A 15,347-nucleotide genomic window follows, 5' to 3' on the forward strand; every position below is an offset into this window, starting at 1 on the left:
TTAAGAAGAATCCTAGAGTGTCAGCTAAAGCCTTACAGAAATCTCTGGAAGATGCTAACATCTTTGTTGACTAGTCTACAATATGTAAATCACTAAACAAGAATGGTGTTCATGGAAGATGCCAGTGCTGTCAAAATAAACATTGCTGCACATCCATCTGTAGTTTGCAAAAGAGCACCTGGATGTTCCACAGCGCTACTGCCAACATATTCTGTGGACAGATTAATCTAAAGTTGTGTTGTTTGGAAGGAACACACAACACTATGTGTGGAGAAAAAATCTCACAGCACACCAACATCAAAACCTCATCCCAACTGTAAACTATAGCGGGGCTGCTTTGCTGCCTCAGGGCCTGGACAGCTTGCTATCATTGATGAAAAAATTCCCAAGTTTATCAAGCCATTTTGCAGGAGAATGTAAGGCTCTCTGTCCGCCAATTGAAGCTCAACAGAAGTTAGGTGATGCAACAGGACAACAACCCAAAAGATATAAGTAAATCAACAACAGAATGACTTGAATTATCTACTAATTATATATGGGTTATGTTTTAAATGATCAATTTCTAATTATTTTCTAACAAGTTTTATTTTCTAGCAACAGTTCGAATTGAGGTGTGTGCCGCCTCCTCATTAATTCACATAGAAGTAGTCCATTTCACTGTTGTGGACAATTTATGTTTGAGGGTTTACAGAGCCGAGAGCCCAAGCACTTCCCCTGTGTTTCCCAGGATCAAGTATGCAGACGTGTACAAACTCTTTTTCCCCTGGCACATTTCCTGGCTGACGCTAGCATTGTCTTCAATGTTATTTTCCTTACTAATAATAACTTTGGGCATGTGTGCGTTCTTATCAAAGTAAGTGCCTTATTTTCTGTATATCATGTTGTCGTTTAAACTGTAGCATACCTTATGTAAGTATGTATGTATGTATGCACAGTGTGTAACAATATTTCGTATTTCGAGTTTTATTCACAAGTACCGGTGACAAATCATGCATTCTGATTATTGCAAAGATTTTAATGGACACATGTTGTGTGTAAAATACTTTTTTGAAGGTTGTACTGAGTATGATTAGCTAATGCTAAGCTATTTGCCAGCTATGTGTGGCCTCATGTTTGTTGACATGATACAATGGGAGTCATGCAAACGTCTGTCAGACCAAAGATGTTATAACAAAATGAGGTGAAGGGATGGTTCACACATCTTTCAAGTAAACTTCCCGGAAGTGAATGAAGAGAAGTAAATGATGGTAGACGACACAGCCCTTCAACATGCATACTGCGAACAGACCAAACTCATCTTGTCTCCTCTTCTTATCTTTGTTGGTGGTGCGCACAAACGACCCAGCATCGGATTACTTTTGATTTTTAGAAAGTGTTTTACTCAATTATTTCGATCAATGGTGAGCTCACACCTTGACGTGATGAATTGTAAATTGTAAATGCTATTAGCTAATTTGTATTATGGTTTCTGTCAGCCGAGAGTTAGCGAAATATGACCGCTGTGTTATGTCAATCTTTCCCCAGTTAGCACTAGGACTAATGTAGCCTACATTTTCCAGTTTGTGTTATGCTGTCGCTACTTCCGTGAATGTCTCAACATTGCATGCAAAAATAAACTGGGACAAAACATTGCATGTAAAAATTATCTAGGACAAAACATTGTAAAGACTGTGTTTGTGCAAAATGTTTCTGTGACAAAACAGTGTGGCCAGCTGAAATGCTGACTGTTGTGTTAATCGAAACTGGACGTTTTAAATATTAATTCTAATCACACTGGTTTGAGCGTACGCTGCATGTAGAATGATCACACCCATGTGTTGGTACGTCTCAAAGGGTTAAATGGCCTATTAATGTATAATAAAGATAACCTTTCATATTAAACAGCTACAGTGCTGTTCTTTATTTACACCCATTTAGCATTGTTCACACCCTCTAAAGTCTTAGACCCACCCATCTCTTAAAGAATTCACAATGGAACGCGTTCTCTGGAGTGATGAATCACACTTAACCATCTGGCAGTCTGATGGACAAATCTGAGTTTGGCGGATGTCAGGAGAACGCTACCTGCCCCAATGCATAGTGCCAACTGTAAAGTTTGGTGGAGGAGGAATAATGGGCTGAGGGTGTTTTTCATGGTTCTGGCTAGGACCCTTAGTTCCAGTGAGGGAAATCTTAATGCTACAGCATACAAAAACATTCTAGACAATTCCGTGCTTCCAACTTTGTGGAAACAGTTTGGGGAAGGCCCTGTTTCAGATTGACAATGCCCCTGTGAACAAAGCAAGGTCTATACAGAAATTATTTGTCTAGATTGGTCTGGAAGAACTTGACTGGCCTGCACTGAGCCCTGACTTCAACCCAATCAAACATCTTTGGGATGATTTGGAACACCGACTGAGAGACAGGCCTAATTGCCCAACATCAGTGCCTGACCAAGTTTTGTATGGATTATGTGTATGGATTCTGATGATTCGGCGTTTGGATTCTGATGATTCACGGCAGACTGAAACACTTTCAAAATAATCCTTCCCACTCAGCTTCAACCAGTCCAGACCGCTTTAGCTACGGAAGGCAGAGCTGTGTCAATTACAGCAGTTGTATTCAGAACAACACTGGTATGGAAAGCTTTAGCTACACTTTGCATACATTCCATTATGAAAATATAAGTAAATCTAATAGGTCTTTTAAACATCCGTGGTCGCAAAGAGCCATTTTAGAGAGAAGCCTTGAGTGACAGAATGGACAATTTTCCTTGTGAATGTCCCAGCCAACTCATTACTCAACCAATCATGCTGAGGCAAGATTCTGTATTTTCTCCTTGTCTCAACAACTTTGTGATTTCACATTGTATTTACATTGACAAGTTTTTTATTAAGGCACATGAAAGTTCTCATCCTCTAGAAGGCATTTCTGCAAAAAAAATACATTTTGATGATTTTTTTTTTTTTACATTCAAATTCCTCTCCTGTGAAGTAGTAATGTGCGACATATGCCCACCTTTCTGTAACGGAGTCACATTTGTTGCACCCGTTAGTGAGAGACCAGTTCCAATTTAAGTGATGGATGGTAGTAGTTTTCTAACAGTTAAATGTACAGTTCAAGTTAGAAGTTTACATACACCTTAGCCAAATACATTTAAACTTAGCCAAGACCTCAGAAAAAATAATTGTAGACCTCCACAAGTCTGGTTCAATCTTGGGAGCAATTTCCAAACGCCTGAAGGTACCACGTTCATCAAGTATAAACACCATGGTAATACACTGCCGTCATACCGCTCAGGAAGGAGACGCGTTTTGTCTTCGAGAGATGAACGGACTTTGGTGCGAAAAGTGCAAATCAATCCCAGAACAACAGCAAAGGACCTTGTGAAGATGCTGGAGGTGTCACAGCCGTCGAAAGAACTGGACCAAAGTACAGCGTTGTGAGCGTACATTTTTCCTTTTTTCCAACAAAACAATAACCATACAAAACAACCCTGAAGCTTAAGGACTATAGTGTCACAAACAAAGACAACTTCCCACACAGAAAGGAGGGAAAAGGGCTACCTAAGTATGGTTCCCAATCAGAGACAACGATAGACAGCTGTCCCTGATTGAGAACCATACCCGGCCAAAACAAAGAAATACAAAAAAACATAGAAAATAGAACATAGAATGCCCACCCAAATCAAACCCTGACCAAACCAAAAATAGAGACATAAAAAGGTCAGGGCGTGACAGGAGGAAACAGGTACAAAAGTATCTATATTGTCACGAAGGTGAGGAGAAACGGACCAAGGCGCAGCGGATGTTGAGTTCCACATATTTATTATAAAGCATATAGCTAGCTACCATGTAAAATATGTCTACTAGACAACAGGTAGACAGGATGGCATATTTTGTGTTTGTTCCACTAACACTGTCCCTGATCAGCTGATGGCATATCCATCTTGCATGTGGATGAACCTATCTAGACACAAACAAGTGTTTTTACTTGCCATCGTGCTTCTACACCTGCATTGCTTGCTGTTTGGGGTTTTAGGCTGGTTTTCTGTACAGCACTTTGTGACATCGGCTGATGTAAGAAGGGCTTTATGAATACATTTGATTGATTTTCTGTAAGTCAGATAATGTCTTTCTGGTTAGCCTACAGCCCTTAATTGACTCAAAATGTTTTATAGTATGTGTTGTGGATTTATGAATCAATAAATACTCTATCTCTCTTTATCAATTCAATTTCAATTAACCCTTTAGAACCCATAGCGGCCGTCAACAGCCTTTCTTTAATTTACTATAGCGGCCATGAACATCCTTGTTTTTCTAACAGTAATATCTCAAAATGTACTTGCTAACAGCCTGTTGGCGTGTTTGTGTCGCTGTTGTCATCAACCAGAAACCGGAAACAGAGTATGCTGTCATTTGACTTTTCAATGTTTTTTAAACTTTATTACTCAAAATGACACTGAAAATGTTTAATATGAAAGAGGCCGTATCTATGTTGGTTGGTGATACAGATTCGGACACATCCTTGCAGTTTGAAAAGCAATGATGTTAAAGTGAGTGAAATAAGTAAACAGCAGATATATGTTTGGTGTTTCCGATGTTTGAAACGGGGAATAGCTTTCAGATTAGCAAATCATGTCAGGATAATTTGGTTGGTACAGGCTCATGGACATAGTTGCAGTGTTTAGATGTATATAGTCAGCTTACTAGTTGGTTGTTTTGTCTTGATTTACCGATGTAATTAATATGGAAAATCCCCAAGCTGCTTGCTATAGCTAGCTAGCTAACTAGTTAGTCTGTCAAGCAAGAAAACTTGTACCAGGACGTCGGGGAGGTTTTCAGCAAGGCTCATGCCATCTCACTTCCTCCACATCGGCCCTATAACTACGCCATCAACTACGCACTATACCGCCTTGGGGGTGGCTTTATTCCCTTGGTCCGGAGACCAAGGCGATGGAGACGTACATTGAGATGGATATACGTCTTTCTGCCTCCCCCGCCAGCACAGAGTTTTTCTTTGTGGAGAAGTATGGGAAAACCCTGCGCCCGTGTATATCGAATACCGGGGCCTGAATGACATCACGGTTAAAATACGTTACCCGCTTCCACTCATCGCCTTGGCTTTAGAGCCTCTCCAGGGGGCTACCATCTTCTCCAAGTTGGACCTCCAGAACGCCCACCATCTGGTATGGATACGAGAAGGGGACAAGTGGAAGACCGCCTTTAACATGGCTATCGGGCACTACGCATACCTGGTGATGCCATTCGGACAGACCCAACACTCCTGCTGTGATCCAGGCTCTGGTTAACAATGTTCTCAGTGACATGTTGAACCAGTTTGTGTTCATCTACCTCAATGACATCCTCATGTTTTCCTGCTCGGCTCAAGAACATGTCCGATAAGTCCTCGAGCGTCTTCTGGAGAACCAGCTGTTCGTCAAAGTAGAGAAATGCGAATTACATTGCTCCACCATCTCTTTCCTTGGATACACCAGAGCTGCAGGCATCATACAGATCGATCCTGGAAAGGTGAGAGTGGTTGTGGATTGGCCGCATTCCACCTCCAGAGTGCAGCTGCAATGCTTCCCGGGGTTTGCCAATTTCTACCGCCGGTTCACCTGGGGTTAAAACACTCTGGCGTCCCCCCTTTCAACACTTACCTCTCCCAATGTCCCATTCACGTGGTCTCCAGCTGCAGACCGGGCATTCTTGGACCTCACGCACCAATTAATTAACCCCCCCTCCTAACCCATCCGATCCGTCCCGGCAGTTGGTGGTGGAGCTCGATGCCTCGGTCTGTCCTGTCCCAGTGTTTGGCCGAAGACCAAAATCTTCATCCCTGCACTTTCCTCTCTCATTATCTCAACACCACAGAAAGGAATTACGACGTGGGTAACCGAGAACTACTCACATTGAAGATGGCGTTGTAGGGGTTTAGGCACTGGTTAGAGAGGGCAGAACACCCATTTATAGTATGGGAAGATCACTTGGAATATCTTCACACCACCAAGCGCCTCAACTTCACCATCTCCTACCACCCGAGGTCCAAAAATGTGAAGCCGGATGTGCTTTCATGCCTCTATAGCCCCACTGCTACACCATCAGACCCCGAGACCATCGTAACTACCTCTTGTCTCGCCAACTCCATGAAACACACAGCGTTCCCAGCCGGACAACGGGGGTTAGCCTGGCTAACTGGATGTTTATCGTGGACTCTGCCCGCTCCCCGGTTCTGTAATGGGCTCATTACTCTCGACTGGCCTGCCATCCTCGCTCTCGTTAGACCCTGGCCTTTGTACGACAACCTTTTTGAACCTTTTTGTTCCCGACTTCTCCACGTTTCTTCGCCGCCTGCACCGTGTGTGCCCAGAATAAAACTCTGCGGAAAGCTTGGGCTGGCCTCCTTCAACCTCTTCCCATTCTTCAGCGGTCCTGATCCCATATATCCCTGGACTTCGTCACGGGTCTCCCTCCATCAGATGGAAACACCACTATCCTCACGACGGTGGATAGGTTTTTCAAAACCGCACATTTAATTTCCCTTCCCAAGTTACCCTCAGCCTTACCCTTACCCTCAACCTGGAGCCAGCAACTCGTGTGGGTGGACTATGCCCGCGACACCATACCTGCTCGGCCACTGGTCTCTCGCCGTTCGAGTGTTCAATGGGTTATCACCCTCCACTCTTCCCTGAGCATACCCCTGCTCCCTGCTCCCACCTGTTGGGGCTAGGGGGCACAAGGAGTTCCCTAAAGGCAACACCCCCTCCCATTCAGCTGAAAAAAATATTCTTTAGAAATATTAAACTTTCACACATTAACAAGTCCAATACAGCAAATGAAAGATAAGCATCTTGTTAATCTACCCATCGTGTCCGATTTTTAAAATGTTTTACAGTGAAAACACAACATGTGTTAGATGACCACCAAATTCAAAAACACACACAGCGATTTTTCACAGTCACAAAAGCATAAATATAGATTAAATGAATCCCTAACCTTTGATTATCTCCATCAGATGACACTCATAGGACATCATGTTCTACATGTATTGTGTGTTTTGTTCGATAATGTGCACATATATATATATATATATCTATATAAAAAAATCTCAGTTTACATTGGCGCGTTACGTGCAGTAATGTTTTGATTCCAAAACATCTGGTGATTTTGCAGAAAATATGATAAAAGATGCAAGTGTTATTCACAGAATTAAAGATAAACGTATCCTCTATGCAACCGCTGTGTCAGATTTCAAAAAAACTTTACAGAAAAAGAATAATCTGAGAACGGCGCCCAGAACCCAAAGAAATAGCCGCCATTTTGGCGTCAACAGAAGCTACAAAAAAACACTATAAATATTCACTAACCTTTGAATATCTTCATCAGAAGGCAGTGCAAGGAGTCCTAGTTCCACAATAAATCGTTGTTTTGTTCCATAATGTCCATTACTAGTGTCCAATTAGCTGCATTTGCTACCACTTTCAGCTCACGTGCCCAAAAGCTGACGCTGGTCCAGGCGAACTCGGACGAAAACTTCAAAAATATTTAGTCCAGGTCGAATAAACTCTCAACCTAAGTAGAGAATCAATCTTCAGGATGTTATTTTCATATATATCCAATAACTTTCCAACCGGAGCATATGTTTTCATCTGCAGCCAAATGGAACGATGGTGATATCAACAGACAAATGCGCAACAGGGAAATTGCATTCTGCCAGGACAGTGACTCATTCCCCTCCCATTCGGTCAAAGTTCACACCAGAGGCTCCATTCCACATTCTACTGAATGAGGACATCTAGTGGAAGGCGTAGTAAGTGCTAACAGATCCATATCTTGTTTGGAAGTGAAGGGGCGATGACTTAAAATTAGACCCGCATTCAGAATTTCACTTCCTGTTTGGAAGATTGCCTGCCCAATGAGTTGTTATACTCACAGACATAATTCAAACAGTTTTAGAAACTTCAGAGTGTTTTCTATCCAATAGTAATAATACTATGCATATATTAGCAATCTAGGACAGAGTAGGATGCAGTTCACTATGGGCACGCAATTCATCCAAAGTGAAAATACTGCCCCCTATCCCCAACAAGATAACTGTCCACTCGGGGTCTGCCCCTCTGGGTGGAGTCCCGCAAACTTTCCTCCTGTTTTATTGGCCCTTTCTCCATCTCTAAGGTCCTTAGCCCCTCTGCTGTTCACCTTCTGTTGCCCTGCACTCTCTGCATATAGAATCTCTGCATCACACTTTCCATGCATCTAGAATAAACCCCTGTCTCACAGCCCTTTGTCTCACTATATTTAACCATTCTGCCTGCCCTGACCATGCCTGCCGTGTTGTACCTTCTGACACTGCCCTGGATTAATGATCTCTGCCTGTCCTGACCCTGTGTCACGCCCTGACCTTAGAGATACTTTATTTTCAATTTTGGTTAGGTCGGGGTGTGACTAGGTTGGGCATTCTTGACTATTGTGGGATCTTGTCTATGTCTAGTTGCCTGCGAGCACTACATTAGTTTGACGTTTCGTTTTGCGCTTTATTGTTTTCTGTGTGTTTCACTTCTAATAAAACATGTGGAACTCTACTCACGCTGCTCCTTGGTCTGATTCTTACAACAACTTTCGTGACACCCTGAGCCTGTCTGCCGTTCTGCACCTTACTGACACTGCCCTGGATTACTGACCTCTGCCTGCCTTGACCTGTCATTTGTGATTCGAACGGTCTGTATCTGGGGCTTATCCTGAGTCTTGATATGCTCAACATTTCCATCATAAATGCATACATTGTGTGGGGGACCCTGCACAGGACCCTTCCCAGAAACCACAGATGCTGGTCTCTGAAGGCATTGAAATTGCGGCTTGTGCATTCACTTTGTGATATGGCTACAATGGCAGGAAGAGGGGAGCCAAGACTTTGGCACCAGGGCATGTGGACCGAGTTTTAACTAATTTGAAAGTAGGTGAAGTTTGAAGGGTGCAAGAGAGAGTGTGTGGTGTCCATCCAGAGTTGACGCAGGGCAAAGAGTGGGATATGTCTAGAAACCTCCTTAAGGTGCTCTACGTGTGCTGTGGAACTTTGCAGGATGGGGCTGTGCTCCAATAAATTCCATATGTTGTAGGCTAAATGCAAACACTAAAGTGACAGTGTGAAATATTAATTTGTCGTACAAATATTTGATTGTCTCTGAACAGTTGTGTTCTGTATCTTCTCTCTTTATCTGTCTCCATCTAATACTTGTTGCATTCACTGAATTGTTGTCAAAGTAGGCTACTATTTCTACATTTTGTGTCAGGCCTGGTCTGTACTAAATGCTATTGAGAGAAGTTATCTACATTTTGAAATAGTCTCTGAAAAGTTTTTTTGTTGCATTTTACATGCATTACCAGTCAAGAATTTGGACACACCTACTCATTCAAGGGTTTTTCTTTCTTTATTTTACATTTCTACAAAGTACAATAATAGTGAAGACATCAAAACTATGAAATAGTAACCAAACAAGTTTAAAACAAATCAAAATATATTTTAAATTTGAGATTCTTCAAATTAGCCACACTTTGCCTTGATGACAGCTTTGGACATTCTTGGTATTCTCTCAACCAGCTTCATGAGGTAGTCACCTGGAATGCATTTCAATTAACCTTTCTGATCTCCCCATCCCGGATCCGGGATCGTGAATACAGACTCAAGCTCATTACCATAACGCAACGTTAACTATTCATGAAAATCGCAAATGAAATGAAATAAATATGCTAGCTCTCAAGCTTAGCCTTTTGTTAACAACACTGTCATCTCAGATTTTCAAAATATGCTTCTCAACCATTGCAAAACAAGCATTTGTGTAACAGTATTGATGGCTAACGTAGCATTTAGCATTAGCATTCAGCTGGCAACATTTACACAAAAAAACAGAAAAGCATTCAAATAAAATAATTTACCTTTGAAGAACTTCAGATGTTTTCAATGAGGAGACTCTCAGATAGCAAATGTTCAGTTTTTCCTGAAAGATTATTTGTTTAGGACAAATCGCTCCGTTTTCTGCATCACGTTTAGCTATGAAAAAACCCCTGTATCCAGGATTGTGTAAATCTATCAGCAAGCTCATTAGCATAACACAACGTTAACTATTCATGAAAATCGCAAATGAAATGAAATAAATATGCCATCTCTCAAGCTTAGCCTTTTGTAAACAACACTGTCATCTCAGATTTTCAAAATATGCTTCTCAACCATAGGAAAACAATCATTTGTGTAAAAGTAGCTAGCTAGCGTTAGCATTTAGCGTTAGCATTTAGCGTTAGCATTTAGCGTTAGCATTTAGCGTTAGCATTAGCGTTAGCATCCAGCACGCAACATTTCAACAAAAACATAAAAGCCTTCAAATAAAATAATTTACCTTTGAAGAACTTCTGATGTTTTCAATGAGGATACTCTCAGTTAGATAGCAGATGCTCAGTTTTTCCAAAAAGATTCTTTGTGTATTAGAAATAGCTCCGTTTTATACATCACATTTGGCTACCAAAAAAAATCTGAAAATTCAGTCCTCAAAACGCGAACTTTTTTCCAAATTAACTCCATAATATCGACTGAAAACATGGCAAACGTTGTTTAGAATCAATCATCAAGGTGTTTTTCACATATCTCTTCATTGATACATCGTTCTTGGACACATGGTTTCTCCCCTATATCAAATGGAAAAGTATAAGCAGCTGGCAATTGCGCACCGAATTCCACGCAGGACACCAGGCGGACACTTGGAAAATGTAGTCTCTTATGGTCAATCTTCCAATGATATGCCTACAAATACGTCACAATGCTGCTAAGACCTTGGGCGAACGACAGAAAGTGTAGGCTCATTCCTTGCGCAATCACAGCCATATAAGGAGACAATGGAAAACAGAGCTTCAGAAATTCTGCTAATTCCTGGTTGATGCATCATCTTACAGACAAAATCTTTGCAGATTCTGAAACTTCAGAGTGTTTTCTTTCCAAAACTGTCAAGAATATGCATAGTCGAGCATCTTTTCGTGACAAAATATCGCGCTTAAAACGGGAACGTTTTTTATCCAAAAATGAAATAGCGCCCCTAGAGATCTAACAGGTTAACAGATGTGCCTTGTTAAAAGTTCATTTGTGGTACTTATTTCCTTCTTAATGCGTTGGAGCCAATCAGTTGTGTTGTGACAAGGTAGGGTGGTTTACAGAAGATAGCCCTATTTGGTAAAATACCAAGTCCATATTATGGCAAGAACAGCTCAAATAAGCAAAGTGAAACAACAGTACATCATTAATTTAAGACATGAAGTTCAGGCAATCTAGAAAGTTTCAAGAACTTTGAAAATTTCTTCAAGTGCAGTGGCAAAAATCATCAAGCGCTGTTATGAAACTAGCTCTCGTGAGGACCACCACAGGAAAGGAAGAACCAGAGTTACCTCTGCTGCAGAGGATAAGTTCATTAGATTTACCAGCCTCAGAAATGGCAGCCCAAATAAATGCTTCACAGAGTTCAAGTAACAGACACATCTCAAAATCATCTGTTCAGAGGAGACTGCGTGAATCAGGCCTTCATGGTCTAATTTCTGCAAAGAAACCACCACTAAAGGACACCAATAATAAGAAGAGACTTGCTTGGGCCAAGAAACACGAGCAGTGGACATTAGACCGGTGGAAATCTGTCCTTTGGTCTGAGTCCAAATTTGAGATTTTTGGTTCCAACCGTGTGTCTTAGTGTGTCTTAGTGAGACGCAGAGTAGCTGAACGGATGATCTCCGCATGCGTGGTTCCCACTGTGAAGCATCCACCGTGAAGCATGGAGGAGGAAGAGGTGGGATGGTGTGGGAGTGCTTTGCTGGTGACACTGTGACACTGTCAGCAATGTATTTAGAATTCAAGGAACACTTAACCAGCATGGCTACAGCAGCGATACGCAATCCCATCTGGTTTGCGCTTAGTGGGACTATTGTTTGTTTTTCAACAGAACAATGACCCAACACACCTCCAGGCTGTGTAAGGGCTATTTGACCAAGAAGGAGAGTGATGGAGTGCTATATCAGATGATCTGGCCTCCACAATCACCCAACCTCAACCAAGTTGAGATGGTTTGGGATGAGTTGAATTGCAGAGTGAAGGAAAAGCAGCCAAAAGGCCTCATCATTGGTAGGAATTCCTTCAAGACTGTTGCAAAAGCATTCTAGGAATTCTAGGAGGTTGTGAAGCTGGTTGAGAGAATGCCAAGAGTGTGCAAAGCTGTTTTGGTTTACATGATTCCATATGTGTTATTTCATAGAATTGTAGAAAACAGTAATAATAAAGAAAAACCCTTGAATGTGTCCAAACTTTTGACTGGTACTGTAAGCCTCCTTTGTGTAGGGTTTGAAATACTTTCTGAATTTCTTTCCTCTGGTAACATTTGATAATTGCATTTATATGTAAATAATATTTATAAATATCCTTTGGTACAATTTGAGTGAGTAATTTAGTCAAATTTACTACAATTTAAATACTCTAGGGTGTGACATTGCGTGTTTTTGGACAATGGAAGACAATATGAGTGTTATTCCTATTGACCTGAATGTAGTGTCATGTTCAAAAATGGCGGTTGTGCTCTTTAAAAGTAATTTCACTTGCAATTGTCATTTGTTCTTTGGTTATGAGCTATGTCTGTTCGTTTCAAATGTGTGAGAAAATGAGCTTTATCTTGAAAATTCTCAGTTATCTACGTACAGCAGCATTCTAGAATTCTATTGGGGTCTAAAGGCTTAAATTCAAAGGGCTGGAATGGGAAACATATGTTTACACTGCCGAAGCAAATTGAATAGACAATAAATAAATACATAAATAAACAACGGAATAAATAAATAAATAAACAAACAACGGAAATAAACAACCAGTAAACATTACACTCACAATAAAGAATATAGGCATTTCAAATGTCATGTTGTTGGCTATGTACAGTGTTGTAACAATGTGCAAATAGTTGAAGTATGACAGGGAAAATAAATAAACAGATAAATATAGGTTCTATTTACAATGTTGTTTGTGCTCCACAGGCAACAGGCCACAAATCTTGCTGCTGTGATTGCACACTGTGTTATTTCACCTAATAGATAAGGAAGTTTATCAATGTTTGATTTGTTTTCAAATTCTTTGTGGGTCTGTGTGATCAGGGGGAAATATGTCTCTCCAATGTGGTCATACATTACGCAAGAGGTTAGGATGTGTACCTCAGCTTCCCCATCATTGAGTCTCAATTGGGTGTTTGTCCCATTTAGTGAATGCTTGGTTGGTGAGGGGACCCCAGACATCACAATGATAGAGGGCAATGAGTTTGATAACTGATTGAAGTTTGTAGCCAGATCCTAATCAGGATGTTGAGTTTTATGTTCCTTTTGATGGAATAGAAGGCCCTTCTTGCCTTGTCTCTTAGTTTACAAAGGGCAACAGTGTCGAGATAGAATTTGTATTTGTTGTTTTGGCTACTGGACCATTTTTGGAACACCAATATTTTTTGTCTTACTGAGATTCACTGTCAGGGCCCAAGTCTGACAGAATCTGTGCAGAAGATCTACAGTAGGTGCTGCTGCAGGCCCTCTTTGGTTGGGAACGGAAGCGCCAGATCATCAGTGAACAGTAGACATTTGACTTCAGAGTCCAGTAGGATGAGGCTGGTTGCAGCAGACTGTTGTAGTGTCCTTGACAATTCATAGATATACAGTATACGTTAAAGAGGGCGATGCTCAAGTCTTTATCTCGTTTTCTCTCTGACTGTAGGAGAGTGTGGTGGACTGTCGGCTCTCAGACCTTCATGTGGTCGCTGTCCCCACGGTGCAGATGCTGTCCCCAAGGTGACAAGGACAGGCAGGGACTGGAAAGACTGGACAACATGCTCCCGAGGCTGCAGAAAGGGCCGAGTGACAAATACACCATCACAGGACACACCCTCACCGCCCAGGTGAGCCCAATATGATAAGGCAGGGTAACAGGACACACCCTCACCGCCCAGGTGAGCACAATATGATAAGGCAGGGTAACAGGACACACCCTCACTGCCCAGGTGAGCACAATATGATAAGGCAGGGTAACAGGACACACACTAACCGATACACATGACCGGCAGGTGAACATTGGCTGGCAGAGAATCAACATTTGGCTAGCCTGGTGCCAGATCCGATTATGCTGTCTTGTCAACTCCCATTGTATGAGTGTTTTCATGCCATGTTACCTTAGAAGTTGGCTATTCATAGGAGTTGGTCACATGGCGCAATCTGATAGAAGACCACACTAACATTTTTCAGAACAGAAAGAGTGAAACTTTAAGGTACTGGAGGACTACTCTAGAAATCGTAAGCGTTGTTTTTCAGGAAAGATGGAAAGGAGAATAGTAAGTGGTTTGTTTGTGTAGCACCTGAATGCGAGGGCAAGGGGACTGAAATCCCCTACATCGTAGGGGACCGAAATAGATTTAGGTTGTGGCAGTCTAGTTAGTGTGAATTATTGCGGACATAGGCACCAGTAACTATCAAAGATGTCTACACTGACACCCCGTCTAAGGAATAGGGTTCCATTTGGAACGCAACCCAAACATTGAAAGATTATCAACTATTGTTCCTCCTGTGCAGTTCGAACCTGGAGTTGGCCTACACTGAGCTGACAGAGGAGCTGGGTCATGTGAGAGGTCTGGCTATAAAGACAGACTGTTTTTCCGGATGATTGTGTGATCTCGCTCTCCGTTGCATATGTGAGCAAAACGATGAAACAGGTTAACAATCATAAGGCTGCCAGGCCAGATGGAATACCAGGACACTTTCTCAAAGCATTCACAGACCAGCTGGCATGGGTCTTCAAATACATTTTCAATCTATCCTTGTCCCAGTGTAATCCTAAAAATGTTCAACCTGATCACCATTGTTTCTGTACCCAAGAGCTCCAAGGTAACCTAAGTATTCAGTAATTTGTTGTTCACTTTTGGCAGTGATTACAGTCTAGAGTCTACTTGGGTATGACGCTACAAGCTTTTGGGGAGATTCTCTCATTCTTCTCTTGAATGGAGAGGTTTGCTGCACAGCTATTTTCAAGTCTCTCCAGAGATGTTTAATTGGGTTCAAGTCCGGGATCTGGCTGGGCCCCTCAAGGACATTGAGACCTATCCCGAAGCCACTCCTGCGTTGTCTTGGCTGTGTGCTTAGGGTTATTGTCCTGTTGGAAGGTGAACCTTCGCCTGAAATACACCCCAACAGCAATGTGCTACACCACCATGCTTCACCATAGGGATGGTGCCAGGTTTCCTCCAGACGTGGCACTTGGCATTCAGGCCAAAGTGTTCAATCTTGGTTTCATCAGACCAGAGAATCTTGTTCTCATGGTCTGAGAGT

The sequence above is a fragment of the Oncorhynchus mykiss genome, chromosome 30, assembly GCF_013265735.2.
Source record: "Oncorhynchus mykiss isolate Arlee chromosome 30, USDA_OmykA_1.1, whole genome shotgun sequence".
In the NCBI taxonomy this organism is placed as follows: Eukaryota; Metazoa; Chordata; class Actinopteri; order Salmoniformes; family Salmonidae; genus Oncorhynchus; species Oncorhynchus mykiss.